The following is a 14,284-nucleotide window of genomic DNA, read 5'->3' on the forward strand; positions in this document are numbered from 1 at the left end:
GTGTCCGTTGGATTGAAAGGATCCTGCATGGCCTGCAATGATTTCAGAAATGAGAGAGGCAGCTCTCTATTCGGGCTGTTGAGAGATTGTGGACATCATACCACATTTCACTGCCGATCTGTGTTAATTCTCTCTTTCTCTTATGTCTGTATTGGCCTACAGGCTTTGAGGACAGATGGTGGTCCACTAACACCAAACTCCACGAGAAATATTACTCGCTGCAATGGCGAAAGTGTCAGAACAATTAACCATAAAACTACGAAATGTGAGCCTAAATCCTTAAGATGAGAAACGAGGGCTTAACATTGCACTGCTCGCCGCAACACTACCGGTGGTGATGCAACAGCAATTAGTTGGATAAGGACCATTTTATAACCAGATTGAATGGCAGAAAGTGACGAGAATAACGTTGATCCTTCGGAGCATCCGAGGTTGGGATCCGGTGCCTGCGAGTCAGTCACGACCACCACTATCGTCGCAATCGGGAGGCGTGCTAACGTTAGCTTTTGTCTAACTCAGCCCGGGCACAAAGCAGCGGCGCACAGCTAGCGATGCTAACCCGTTGTGTTGAACTCGGTCGCCTTTTTCCTTCGGCGACCACAGACGAAATTAAAACAATTGACGTCGTTTGAACGAGCCGAACGCAGGGAGAGGAACGACCCCGCGTTTCGTATACAACGGAGACGTGGAAACAACTGGCGTCGGGTCGCTGCGTGCGCGTTTGACGGACGTCAGTCAGAAAGACAACTTTGAAAGGAGAATTGGCGAGACGTTAGCAAACAGGTTACGCTGTGGTTGCGATTAGTTGGCCAACTCGTCGCACTAGCTTGTAACTAACGCCTTTGCCCCCCACCACCACCCCCAAAAAACACAGCAAACACCAACGCTCCAGCCTTTTGTTGTCCGGCGGCTAACGTTGGCTGGGGGGGGGGGGGGGGGGGTAAACTTAACGTGTAACGACCGGGCTGTCCGTTGGCCAACTTACAACCGGGTAACGTTCCTGTAACGATGGTCGTTGGTGACCGACACACAAACACAAAGGCTCGGTCTATTTACTGGAACGGAACTGTTCGGGGGGGTGGGGGGGGACTACAATGCCACACAAAAAGTGAAAATGATACGTTATACAATGACGTAAGCTTCGTTTTTCTGCTTTTTTGGCGTTAGCTGACGCTAGATGGGTGCGAAATGTCGACGGCGCGTGTTGTGTTGAACGGGAAACATTTGCGGTTTCCCGTGTGTTCCTGAATATCACCCGTGAATCGCCCCCCTGAATGTTCCGTTCCGTTGAATAGCCTGAGTCATGAAAGCCAAGGCGGCGACAAACCCCCAACCTCAGACTGGAGGTTGATCATGTTGCCTCAGCTTTACTTCGCAAGCTGAAAGCAAAACAGATCTTGCTTACATACAACAAATAAGTAAATATCCCATTGCGGCTTACCTTCCAGCCCTATGAATAGCGAATTATCCTCTTCATATCCAAAATACTGGGGATGAAACGTCGCACTTTTATCAGCCAACTAGCTAGCAAGCTAATGGAGTTAGCTAGCCTCTCCAATGAAGCAACACCGCAGTTCTCAAAAATGCATCACGCATATCATTATATTCCAACGTTGTAATGTTATTCCCAACTTTGCCCATTTGATGGGAAGGCAGATGATGTAAATCCAACAGAAAACCGCTTCAGTTGCACACGCATTTGCGGGGATCACTTTCCTTTCTCCAATGACAGCTGTCGTCGCACGAGTTCGGGTTATAGAGCTAACGTTAGTTGCTGTTAGCCACCCGAGTCTACCTCCAACAAATATAATTTTTTTTACCATAAAACGTATAAACAACTCAGCGCCAAAATCCAAGCGGCTGCAAAAGTCAACAGCCTGCAAATTAAAGTCTAGATTAGAATCCTCGGCGAGCACACAGCGACGCGCAGAGCGACCGTCGGGTGCCGACCGCTTGGTTGGCAACTGGTTCTATTTTCTTCAGCATCGACAAACTGCGGGACCAAGCGGCCAGTTAGGAGACTCTCGCAGCCGGCCTGCCACGCAGTAACCGCCTCCAAAGACATGTAAAAACTAACATTAGCTTGCCGACAATAACATGTCGCCTTCCACGGTGGCCGAGCTGCAAAATTACTGTTTAATCTCACTAAATTAAGTTAAAGATTACGCTTCGATGTACTCTATAACGGTGGCCATATCTAATGATAAGTGAGACCGAAGCACAACCCCTCTAGGCTCCTCGAAAAGTAGATCCGCCTCCCCCCTACCACAACTGCGGCGTACACATCTTTCCGGGTCCGTCTGCGCCGTCGAAAAATTGGTGATTTGCGAGCGCGGACAACGTTTGGTGACATCAATATGATTATGTGATACAAATACTACGCAAAACGTTTGACAATTTCTTCAAAATACTCTCTGACCCTGCGGAGGGATATGGGCATTCAGTAAATAAAATAATGGCCGGGGAGGGCGGAAAACATGGAGTCCGGGATCCAGCCGGGATGGAGGGGGATCGTCAACCATCGGTGCTCCGGCTCATGCAATTCGTCGTCAACAACAACAGCAGCAGCTGTAGTGGCTCAAATAGTCACCAGGCTTCTCCAGAGCAGGGCCGAAACACACAGGGGCGGATTAACTATACTATGTGAATGAGCTGGTTGATGGCCCGTCCAGCTAGCACCCATTCAGGGAAGACCCTGAGCAAATGGGTCCCCGAGCTACACACGACGCCGATAGACCTGCTTTCCTTCTGTGTCACAGGCACACAGACACACAAACGCTAAATCCTAATGCATGCATTGCATTAGGCGTCTAGTACAGGTAACCTGCTAATAGGCAGACGTACTGTGCACGCAGGGGTTAAATGACAGAAAAGCCCCAGGGGTTGGCTTCCAGCAGCTACACATAAGTAAAAGAGCCAGTGGGTGAAACGAATGTACGTGCATTTTGTTTTTTTAGGGCGCTTTTAGCTTCAACTTAGTCCTTTCGAGTGAACCCTTCAGAAAATGATCTGGGAAAAAACAAAGCTCTTTTCCTTTAAAAGGTAAACCCTGGCATCTCTTTCCCAGACCACGAGCGCCCCCTGCTGGTTCATATAAACACAAGTCACACAACAGCGTTTGCGTTTGTTATTGTTTTTTTAAATTAATAGTTAATTAATTAAAGACAATTCAAACAAACAAGTAGAAATATAGCGACGACTTATATAAGGGAGATATGAATAACTCATATAGTAAAATATTCCACAAATGCCAGAGGTCACTAGGCACTATCTCACTTTCATGCCAAGACCATCTGTGGTTGAAAAGAAAAACAGTTGAAAATATGGTTTGTATATGGAATTAAGTCTTTTAGTAAGCGTATACAAGTTGATTCTAGTTCTACAGGTCTTACTTACAGCATAATCATTCATATGAGGTATATTTTTCCTGGAAATTGAAAAAAGAGAATAAGGGAAACTCTTATCTATCAACATGTTTTACCTTGAGAAAAGATAGAAATCCTCACATGCAGTTTAAAAGGAATACACACATAAACAATGTATAAGGTGTTTGTCTGTCTTACAGTTAGCAGCGTGGAGCTTTGGACGCTGGGTTGGGAAATGTGTCTTTTAATTTCGGTTGTTTTGCTTCAAAATGTCTTGGCTTATTCACATAAAATGGCAGTGTCATTCTTCAAAACATTCATTAGTCATTTTTCTATTAGACTAATTATAACTATTCAGACTTTACAGATGTGACTAAGTCACCCAGCGCTGTTGAATTAATCTCTAAGCATGTTTTTATTTTTTTCAAGAATTTCCCATTTTGTATTTGCTTGTGTCCCCTTAGATAGCAGTTGTTCAGAAAGCGTATATATATATGCCTCATATAATATATATATATATTTGAATAATACATGTTTTGTTTGGACACAAAATATCCCTTATGATCTACAATTTAAGATTCAATTGAATCGAATTTGATTCAGAAACACAAGGAAATGAAGAAGACTTCGGAAACAATATCAAAAACGGTTTCTAGTTGAGAAAAGCACTTCTCTTATATTACATCCAGAGGGCAGCATGGCTCTATTTTCTCACTGTCTGCTCTGTTCACCATGCCGCTCATATAATATCTCCTTCCCCATTGTTTAGCCAGTTGTTTAGCCAGTTGTTCAGGTGATGAGCAGTACAATTGAGCTGATTGCAACAGAAACTCACAAGTTCTGCATTTATCGAATTATGTGGATGGATCTAGCGGTAAAAGGAAAATCCATCGACGCTCACATTTCTGAATGAGACTCGCCCCACCATTTCAATGCTTATTTAAATCTCTATGATGACAATTACAATAACACATGTTTATATAATTATCAGCAGACAAACGTGTTTTAATACAATTATTAATTCCAGCGAAAATAAAACCTAATTACATGCTGGGTAGTTAAATGCAAAAAGAGCTTTGTTCTGGTTGTAGAGCCTAATTGACGCCCTTTGGCTGTCGGTATTAAGGGCCAATTTTCAAGAGAATACAGAGGCAGTGTGACTAAGAGATGAAATAGGCTTTTTTTTCCGAGGCCATTAACTTACACTTTGCTGGCCATGCAAGCCATCATGTGGGGGTCGGGTCTCGAAATGCAATAGATGTGCTGCTTCCCACAAAATGACAGCCTTCCATTGATGCCGGCGGTTGTTTTCCGCGCGGTTATCTGAATTCAAGCTATATATGCATTTGGATAAGCAACATACACACCTGATGCAAGACGAACAAGGCTTTAGAGACAAACACTAACGTTGCTCAAGGTAAGAGTAAAGGCAGCTGCGCTGCGTTTGTAGGACAACAGGACAGACAGCTGCCGGGTGAGTAGATGGAGCGTATTCATACGACAGTGGAGACAGGAAACATGAGACCAGATGCCGACTGGGCTCTTTGTCTGCACAGGAACAGGTAATGTAGAGTTTGGCTCATACTAAATCACTGCAGAGCCAGTTCATTATTTTCCATTGTTAAATCCTGAATGCGTTTGAAAATGTTGGTGTGTATGTAAGAACAAAGTTCACAGTGTACAATCTTCGACAGCCTCGAGGATTTTTTCATTTCAAAGAGAAAACGCTCCCTTATTTCAGTGAGAAATTTGCAGCATAATTCCTATGACAACTGGTTGAGTTTAACCTCAGTGTGGAATGATTTCTTACTTATCTTTGAATAGTGCCCTTTTATTAAAACAACAAATATTGTAACGTTTTGGAACAAAAATTCGGGAAAGATTGGTTTAACAGAACAAATTGGAGACGTGAATGTGACAGAGAGAAAGATAAAAAATAGTGCTATTTCTTTTCTGGCCATAGATTAAGAATTTAGTCTGGACCATCTTTGAATGAAACGGAAAGATGGGGAAGTAAAAGTTGTAAGTCTTTGTTAAACTAGTAATGTGAGATACTGTGTACGGAAACGCATTGAAGAACATACTAAGCTAAAAAAACATCAACCATCAGCCAAAGACGATCCACGTTCAGATAATAGAGCCTTTATAACAGTCACCACAGGCTCTGGGTGGAGCTCATCAGCTGTCAATCAACATCCGGCAAGACAGCAAACAGGACACAGGACTGGTGGAAGGGAGGGGCCGTCCCCCATAAAGGACATCAGCTGATCCCAGAAGAGATGATGAATGAATCGAGGGTCTCATGACCAATATTTATAAATGTCATGAAATGACACGTGAGTTGGAGGTCGGAAGTGGGGGCGGATGTCTTCTTAGCCCTTTTGGGTCATGAGGGAAAATGAATTGCACTGCGGAATTATTCTTTAACTGATAACATACAGTAACATTTATGCTTTGCCGAGAATTTTTCTTTTAAATTGAAGCAGAGGGGATTTGCTATTCTTCTGACTTTTGCACGAGCTTTAATGTATCAAGGCCTCTGAGTGCAGTTCTCTACTTGATGAACAATTATATTGCCCATGGCTGGAGGAGCTAATTATAATCTATTTATAATCAAGGGGGAATGTATCCAAAGAGTTAAGAGAGAAACAGAGTCGGCTAGGGAAAGAGAGGGGGGTTTGGGGGGTTTGGGGGGGGTCTCCATGCTGTGATATTTGAAACCAAGACGCTCACATCCAAGAAGCCTGACAAAACCAACTGAACAGCTTGGCGAGGACCAGGCAGAGCGTCTTTATTTATACGGCTGAAGAGGAAAAAGGAGCGAGGCAGCAGTTTGCGGGACTCTCTTGAGTAACACGAGGACATGAAGCGCCGTGCTCCGGAGGAATCGCTTTCAAAAACAACTCATTTTAGCTTTCGGTAGTCAAGTCGTCTGAAAGGATCTTCAGGTTCTAGTACGGCGAGAAACAAGAGAAAGTGAAGCAGCAAAACGTTTTAGCACCACCATCAAATTAGGTCAGCTCATTCTTTTCATCAATTATATCAAGTCTCTCGCTAACCTCCATTTGCACCGAGCTGTTGCGTCATCAAAGAATCAAACCAGGACTGGGCTCGGCTTCGGTGTATGTGCGAGAAACAGGACGCCGCCGTCGACTCTCGCAGATTTTCATGCATAAATGTGACCCAGAGTTCGGTGTGGAGCTCCCGTCCCGTACTTCTGTAGAGGATACATGTGCCTGACTGGACAAATCACCACAACAGCACATGCTCAGAGACAAAGTGGGACACAGTTGTGAGCAGACAGGTCGATATGCTGGCTCAGATGAGCCGCGCGCTGGTGCCTTTCCAAGCCGGCAAGGATACAAAAATAGTGTAACAGAAATAGTCCCCAGTAATTGATTGATGTGACAGGTTGAAAACATCTGACCGGCTTATCAAATGAGACATTAGCAAATACCGTACATCTTCTCCAGCACGCCGCTCTCCACGCTGCCATCTTTTCTCTGTCGTACTCAAACGGTCCCGTCCTGCCCAGTTGGATCCCACCGAGGAGGGAGTTGGCCCCCTCCCCGCTTTCCCCCCCTTTTTCAACAGCTTCAAAGCGCCGCAGGACAGCGTGCTCCCTCACAGGCTCACCCAGGAGGCCTGATTGAGGCCAGGGTTTGAATCCCACTCGGCTCTGTCAACACGCGCTGTAAAAGTTCCCCAATGTCCCGGCTCCTCGGGGACGCCTCAGAGCGCTGAACAGGGTGTAATCCTGGTGTTCCAATAAGACAAGGTGAGATGGGTTTGCTCCAAATACGCAGTGGGAAGGAGAACAATGGGTCGCCTCAAGCTCGTCGGGCTGGGGTCAGGCGTTATTTCACCTCATTATATCTTGGTAAAAGTTGTTTCTGTTCCATTTTCCGCAGCTGTTTTTGATTGAAGGAGGCAAACAATGTTTCTGCAGTCCCACGCGAGCCTCCCTGAAACGCTGTCACCTTTCCTGCAATGATTTGTTCACACATGAAAAACAGAACTGGAAACCTTCCAAAATGAAATGGTGCTTTTGTAGCATCCCCCCCCGCTGTATCTCAGAAAAGTTCCGCTGGTCCTGTGGCACCGTAAAGCAGCCTCTCTGCATAACTCCACTGCCTGAATCAAATAATACCGTATGGAATTCCTCAAGCCTGTGCAGCAAAAGAGAAGATGAAATCACGAGGCTCAAGTTCCCTGATAAACTTGGGAGGAAGGTGGACCGAGAGACGCCGGAAACGATGCTCTGCCCTCCGGACATTTAGTGAGTGAAGTGAACGTGAAAGAAGATGTCTACTAGATCTTTACAGGGCTAGAAACAAATATGTGTCGTATATTAAGACCCATGAAATAACTGGCACAACATTTTCTGCAAAATTAAGATGTGTTATTTTATTATTGTCATCTGTAACGGTTGTAAACGAAGTTTACGGACCAAATCCTATCCAGTTGAAAGCTCATTTTTGAATGGAATTGTAATTACACACTTACACACAGTCTGTCCACTGCTCAGGTGCTGTTTCATGAGTCACCGTATGTTTATTTGGAAAAATAATTGCAACTAGAAGGTCACCTCTTTCTTTAGTTCCTTTATATTTTTTTCTTTCACTTTCCCCGAGGCTCGACAATGAACTTTCTTGCTCCAAACAGCAGGGTTTTTTTTATGTTTATAAAAAATGTACTTTAAAGTATCCCCATGCCTGAAGGTTTTTTTTATAATTCCAGCCAATTTGGCATATTTTGACAATTTGGCATATTTTGACAGAAATTTGAGAGAAAGACAGCACACACGTACTTACTGGTGTCTGTTTTCTGCGATGAAAAGAGTCCACACAAGAGTCGCCATTCGCTGCACAGAAAGAAGCTTGTCAACCCTTTGGGCTGAACGCTATAACATTACTGCACAGATCACGCATACTCCGATATCAGTGTGCCAAAAATGTCAAAACATCCTTCAATTTTATGTTATAGCCTATTTATTTGTTTTCCTTCCAAGAAATATGAGTCCTGGAAATAAGCTCGTACTAAAGGGAGACATTGGTGACAATCTGTTGCAAGTGTGATACTGAATACCGGACATGAAATACAGCTCGTCTTACTTTGTGTTATCAAGCTGTCGCGTTTACACAACAATATGCTGTGATAAAGTGTAGATGGAAGTCATTTATATGCATAAATAGTCCTTGTCTTTTCAGCCTTGACATGGGCCTAGTGGCAGAAATCATATGGTTACTAGCAAATACCATAATAAGGTGGGAGAGGGGAAACACAGATTCAACAATGGTCCCTATATGAGCTGTATGGATACAACTGGTTTAACAAAAACGTATCTAGGGCATTTTCCTTGTGAAGTGCAGCCTAAAAATGAATGCAGTGCCTTCCCTTTCTCACTCACGTAACGTGTAGAGAATATAGAAATCCGTTTTGTGTTTGCGACAAGCAGCTAAACGGGAAGATCTCAGTATCCAACCACCCATCTGCTTGTGGAAGCAGTCCCAGCACACGCCGGGCGAGAGAAGGGGATACATCCTGGGCAGGTTGCCAGTCTACCACGGGGCAAACACAGACCTCAGTAGAGCCAATTAAATGCCGTGTTTCAGTGGTTCACCAAACAGACCCAGTTTCGTGGATGGCCTTTCCCATATAAGTAATCTGCATGTGTCCCACGCAGCTTTGGTTTTATTATTTTACTCGGTGAGGTGGATTTCCTTTTGTGTGTCTGTAAGTGGTTTAAGATTGTAAAAAAATCGATGGATCTTCTAAGTAATACAATTCCAGACCTCAAGCGACTATCTTCTTAGCCAAGCTACAGTATTTAATAAAGTAAACTGTTCATTCGATACTGAAGTCAGATTAATGAAATTTGTCATAATCTGACTCAAAAGCGCGTCTGACACCTGCATGTCGTGCAACATCACATTGGAAGGAACAATGAACAATAAGTAAATGCAGGCGAGTTGCTCTGTCTGTCGGCGATCGCTCTTTACTTTGTTCCATTAAACTTGAGTGCAAATATTTGCAAAGCTAAAAACATTCCCATCAGCATTAATTGCTTTGTCTATCTCCTCTAGTTGACACTTTTACAGTCAGGCTTTTACGTCCAGAAGGATTATTCACCTCGGGGAAACTAGACCAAATTTAAAGAAAGACCAGTTTCTTGAACCAGCCGACACATCTGTCCGTAGTCTCCCAGCTGTGCATGAGGGTGAGCAGTCCATCTGTCAACCATTAACCATGTTTTCCTAAGAAATGCACTTTGCGGGTATATTTAATTCACCCAAGACCTGAAATCGGAATTCCTGTTACTGTAACATAGCTGAAAAAACAGTAGAGTCATTTAGCGGGTTTAGTTTTTGTTGCCTGTGTCACCCAAGGTAGTTTTCAAGCGGGTCAAGAAGAAGGTCATGAGGTCAGCCGACCCAACTCAGAAACCCTCATGAAAAGCCTTTAATAAATATCCCCATTCATTCATGAAGAATGATCAAAGATATTTTATAAGATAATATCTGCAAACTGTCTTAATCAGTTCCTTAAAAATACAGCCGAAGGGCCACAGCGCAGATACTTCATGTTGTCATGTATCTTAGTAAAGGACCTTTGACAGTGCAGAGAAAGGTGCAGTGAAGAAACGGAGGAAAACCACCCAAAAATTCAACCGCTGTGCTGAAGTTGAGGCTGCTGAATAAGTCACGGCATTCAAATCCGTCGGGGAATTACTAGAATGCAGTTTGTCGGCTATCAAGGGATTCCAGCTTTAATGTGTGGGACTGAAAAGGTCACAAACCTGTGTCTTTCAGGTGTGATAACCAAAGTTATCTTAGTTCACAAACGGGTATGATGGTGGTTTATGTCTGGTTTTCACCAGTGTCTTGTCCCATGTGTTAAATGACATTGTTTAAGTTGTATATTTAAGGTTTTGGTCAAAAACAGCTGTGACGCAGAGACTGAGACTAAGATTCGGCCTGTTGTCAAGCTCCAGGCAAGTCGGTAGCTCTAAATTTAATACCCAGACAAAAAACATTAAAGTTCTTCTCTGATGCTCAGCTACAGCAGTTATCAAGACAAAAATAGCGCATGAAGAAAGAAGTTGTGTCTGAGGCGAAGCCACAGACAAGATATCCGTTAAAACACATTTGTTCAGAACGCTCTGTTTTTCTCTTTGAATAATGTGCATTCAAACTGTGGGTCCCAATCGCTCTGCTGATGTACACCTGCAAACATTTGTCACTGCTTGCATAAGTCTGCCAGTTGTGACAAGGTCATTCTATCATTCTATCAAAGTGTTTAATTGCAAATGATGGGGAGATTTAGAGGGTGGCATCCTGGATTTCTGATTTGACCAGGCAGAGAAGGCTATATGAGAAATTAGATTGGCAGCCACATTTGTTGTTACAAATAACATGCATGTGCAAAAACGTGGGTTTTGTAGAAGCAAGCATCGTTCAATAATCACATACTAACCAATTATTTGAGGAAAGAAAATAACAACAACTTTGTGCAGAAGAAATATATATTTTCTTCCTGAATTTCGCCTGTATCAAACATTTCCCGTTGATTTACTTTAATTGTGTGTGTGTGGCAGATGTGTTATAACATGGGTTAAATATGGAGTTTGGGTGCTAACCAATTCAACCAGCTCAGCAGGAGTGTTAGAGAGGACCTATCTTTTTTTAATTAATTTTTTCACTGTGAAATATTTACACATGCACAACAGGTTTGTTTTTGCCAACGCAAATAATCATAAATCATAAAGCACAAATCAGCGGTGTCTAAAAAGCCACAGATCCAGCAGCGCAGACCTTGGCTGACGACACTGAAGTACAGTACTGAGAGAATCCACAGTGCTTCCCTCCATTCACAGTGATAAATGAACTCCCTCTCGTTGTCAAAAACAATGCACGCAGAGACAAAAGACTTTGATGATGAGTAATTGTTTTTAAGCAGGTATATGTAGACCTTTGTGTGTGCAGAGCATTTCTGTCAACGTGAAATATTTGGCTCACTTTTCTCTATATAACCCCTCCTCATAACACATACAAGGCTTAATGTGCTGCCAAGGTGATGCATGAAGGTGGGTGCGCATAATAATGTGATAGAGCAACAGCGTGAGAGCGGACCAGACTTTGGGACTGGAGCGTAGACGCAGCATCTTGACCTCCCGACACCTGTAGTTGAGAGCTTTTTCGAGGCTCTGCCGCTGTGGCCTATTACAGGGAAGGCAGCTTAGAAGAGACAAAAAAAAGAGAGATTTGCCGTTGCCGTGTGTACCTCACATGACAGCCACTTACTCAGCGTGTGCGTGTAATGTTGTTAGCTCTTCAGTACAAAACACAATGTTGTGAGCCCACACAAATCTGCCCAAATCAAATCTCTTGCAGGCTTATTTTGTGTGCTATCTGTCTCCCCTCGTCCTCCTGTTGACAAATTCTATAATAAAAGATGACGGTTAGTGCGCAGACCATGGAGATTATTGAATTGTTGGCTCATTTGGAAGATTAATCTGGGCCAACATATTCCTTGTGGCGTTGTAAAACAGCAGAGCCACTAATGGCAAAATGTATCCATCTAAAAACCACCACAACACAGCCTCTGGGTTGGGAATGTCTCACACCGATGAAAGGTAGTCATAATACACCAGATGAATGTTTTCCAGGGCTCAGCATGAAAGCTCTGATGAAATCACATAAACAAATTTGACTAACTCAGCGCGATGGTCGTTCTGCATGCAAGTGAGCAGCGCTAATATCCCCCAAGTGGCAACAAAACACTTTTACGTTATAAAACACATTTGTTTGTGTGAGTGTTTTTTTTGTCAGCTTTTCTTACTCCGGACTGCATCTCAAACAGACGAGAAGTGCTCATTTTAATACAGACAGTCTCCCGGGGGCCAATCTTACCATCCACTCTACATTAAATCGCTAAGGGACGAGCGGAGGAGATTCTGCTATTTGCCAGACGTCAGAAAAAGATGGAGATGCCCAATTCCACTTGTGTATACAGATAGGATATTCAAACTCCGGCCTGCGCAGCCTGCGTGCAGTCTGTACGTAGCGCTTCTGAGGCTGCCACGTCGGGGTCAGTTGTAATTACTTTACGTATGTCAGTGGAGTGGTAGCCAGGAGCCGTGTAGAGTTGCACGACTGAAAGGCGATCCAGCAGGAAGCAGTCTTGACAACCACCTGAGATAAAGTGGCGTCTGAGACCGGCCTCTGCTGTGGGTCTTTGTTAGTGTGTGTGTCAGTGTGTGTGTGTTAGAGCTCCCATGTCAATGTTGTAAGCACGGGCTAAAACGTTGGTCGTGTTTGAGTGGTTGTGTTGATGGTTAGCGTTAAGGGCTGCTGACTAGTTTGATATTTTGAGAATGATGCTTATTTGCTTTCTTAGCCAGAATCAATAACTTTCTAAAGTCTGTGCGAGTTGCTTGGCAACGTAACGATGAAGACAATACCAAAGATCTATACGGTCCATAGGAAGGGTGACGCATTGCAAGCTCTGCCAATGGTTTAATGAAGGTTTGGTGAATGGTCTCAGGGCGTATTTCTTTTGTACAAGCAGGAGTGACACTACAGGGTGCAGCAAAGTACATCTTAACGTTATATCCCGACCTGAAAACACACTGGAAGTTCTACAACAAAAACCTGGACATCTTCCAGACTGGACAACGCTGTGTCCTTTAAGCATACACTGCTTTATCCTCTACTTTGCTCTAGATGGGACCGTCATTTAATAATGCAACATTGATTTGTATACGAAGACTTAAAACGAAAAGAAGACTGAAACTTGTCGGGTCGTTTTCATCTTTTTGCAACTGCCTGCCGGCCATCACAAAGAATACGAGTTTAACATTCTCACACATTCTTGCCTTTTGAGACCTGGAGGTCGCTGCCTGTTTTACACACAGCGAGGTCAGCTGTTTTCATGCCTTTCCCTGTTTCTAGTTGTAGCTTTGCACTGACTGGATAAACATGAGGGTGGTTTAAATGACCCCATCTGACTTGTGTTTTCTCATTTTTTGTGTTTTATTTGCAATGAACACATATTTGAAACAGTTTTTTGGAAAGTGGTTGGCCCCCTAAAAGGCTCTACACCGTTGATGCTGCTCTCTGTATGCCGTGTTATGTCAACCCATAAGCAGCCCACACACACGCTAAGTGGAGGAGATGCTTCCACTGGTCGTCCGGGTCGTTGTCACCACAGGGCCTGGCTCTCCACATGCCGCCAGTGGACCAAAGAACGAACCCCTGAGATCCTCAGGTCCATTCAGTCAGTAGTAAACAGAGATTTATTTATGGCTCCACAGCCCATGTCGTCGAGTGTTCACATTCTAGCGAGGAAAGAGGAAGGCCGACTGTGACAAAAATGTGATTTCCAGAAAGAAGTTTATGAGTTATTCAGCATCCAGATTGCTGGTGGTGATGGATTCTATTTTCAAAATTAAATTTTGCAGACATTTGGGGGCAGCACGGTGGCGTGGTTAGCACTGTTGCCTCACAGCAAGAAGGTCCTGGGTTCGATTCCGCCCAGAGGCCTTTCTGTGTGGAGTCTGCATGTTCTCCCCGTGTCTGCGTGGGTTCTCTCCGGGTTCTCCGGCTTCCTCCCACAGTCCAAAGACATGCTCTGGGGATCAGGTTAATTGGGGACTTTAAATTGCCCGTAGATGTGTGAATGTGAGTGTGAATGGTTGTGTGTCTCTGTGTAGCCCTGCGATTGGCTGGCGACCAATCCAGGATGTACCCTGTCTATCGCCCGAAGTTGGCTGGGATGGACTCCAGCCCCCCGCGACCCTGTGTGCAGGATAAGCGGTTTGACAATGGATGGATGGAGACATTTGGGGTTCTTGCCTTGTAACTTTGAATGCTTTCTCTTTTGTTTATATTGCATAGCCTTGTTCAGAAGAATCAAAT

The 14,284-nt window shown here is 44.0% G+C and overlaps 1 protein-coding gene and 1 long non-coding RNA gene across 14 annotated transcripts in view; both read right to left on the reverse strand.

The window, feature by feature from the left end:
- kmt2cb (lysine (K)-specific methyltransferase 2Cb) overlaps nt 1-2,209 on the reverse strand; it is a 56,107-nt gene extending 53,898 nt beyond the window's left edge. For 11 of the 13 annotated variants that reach the window (XM_078098605.1, XM_078098599.1, XM_040170551.2 and 8 more), the window contains exon 1: nt 1,442-2,209. The gene's annotated coding sequence lies outside the window, so the exon portion shown is untranslated. The remainder of the gene's footprint in view (nt 1-1,441) is intronic. The other 2 variants (XM_078098608.1, XM_078098606.1) reach the window with 1 other exon arrangement.
- Nucleotides 2,210-6,150: 3,941 nt separating this feature from the next.
- Nucleotides 6,151-6,915, reverse strand: LOC144405457 (uncharacterized). Its single transcript, XR_013467053.1, has 3 exons — nt 6,828-6,915; nt 6,425-6,605; nt 6,151-6,316 (listed from the first exon to the last, which is right to left on the reverse strand). It is a non-coding gene; the product is annotated as an uncharacterized LOC144405457 (long non-coding RNA).
- Between the last annotated feature and the right edge of the window lie 7,369 nt (nt 6,916-14,284).

Source organism: Gasterosteus aculeatus, chromosome 3 (assembly GCF_964276395.1).
Source record: "Gasterosteus aculeatus chromosome 3, fGasAcu3.hap1.1, whole genome shotgun sequence".
Lineage (NCBI taxonomy): Eukaryota > Metazoa > Chordata > Actinopteri > Perciformes > Gasterosteidae > Gasterosteus > Gasterosteus aculeatus.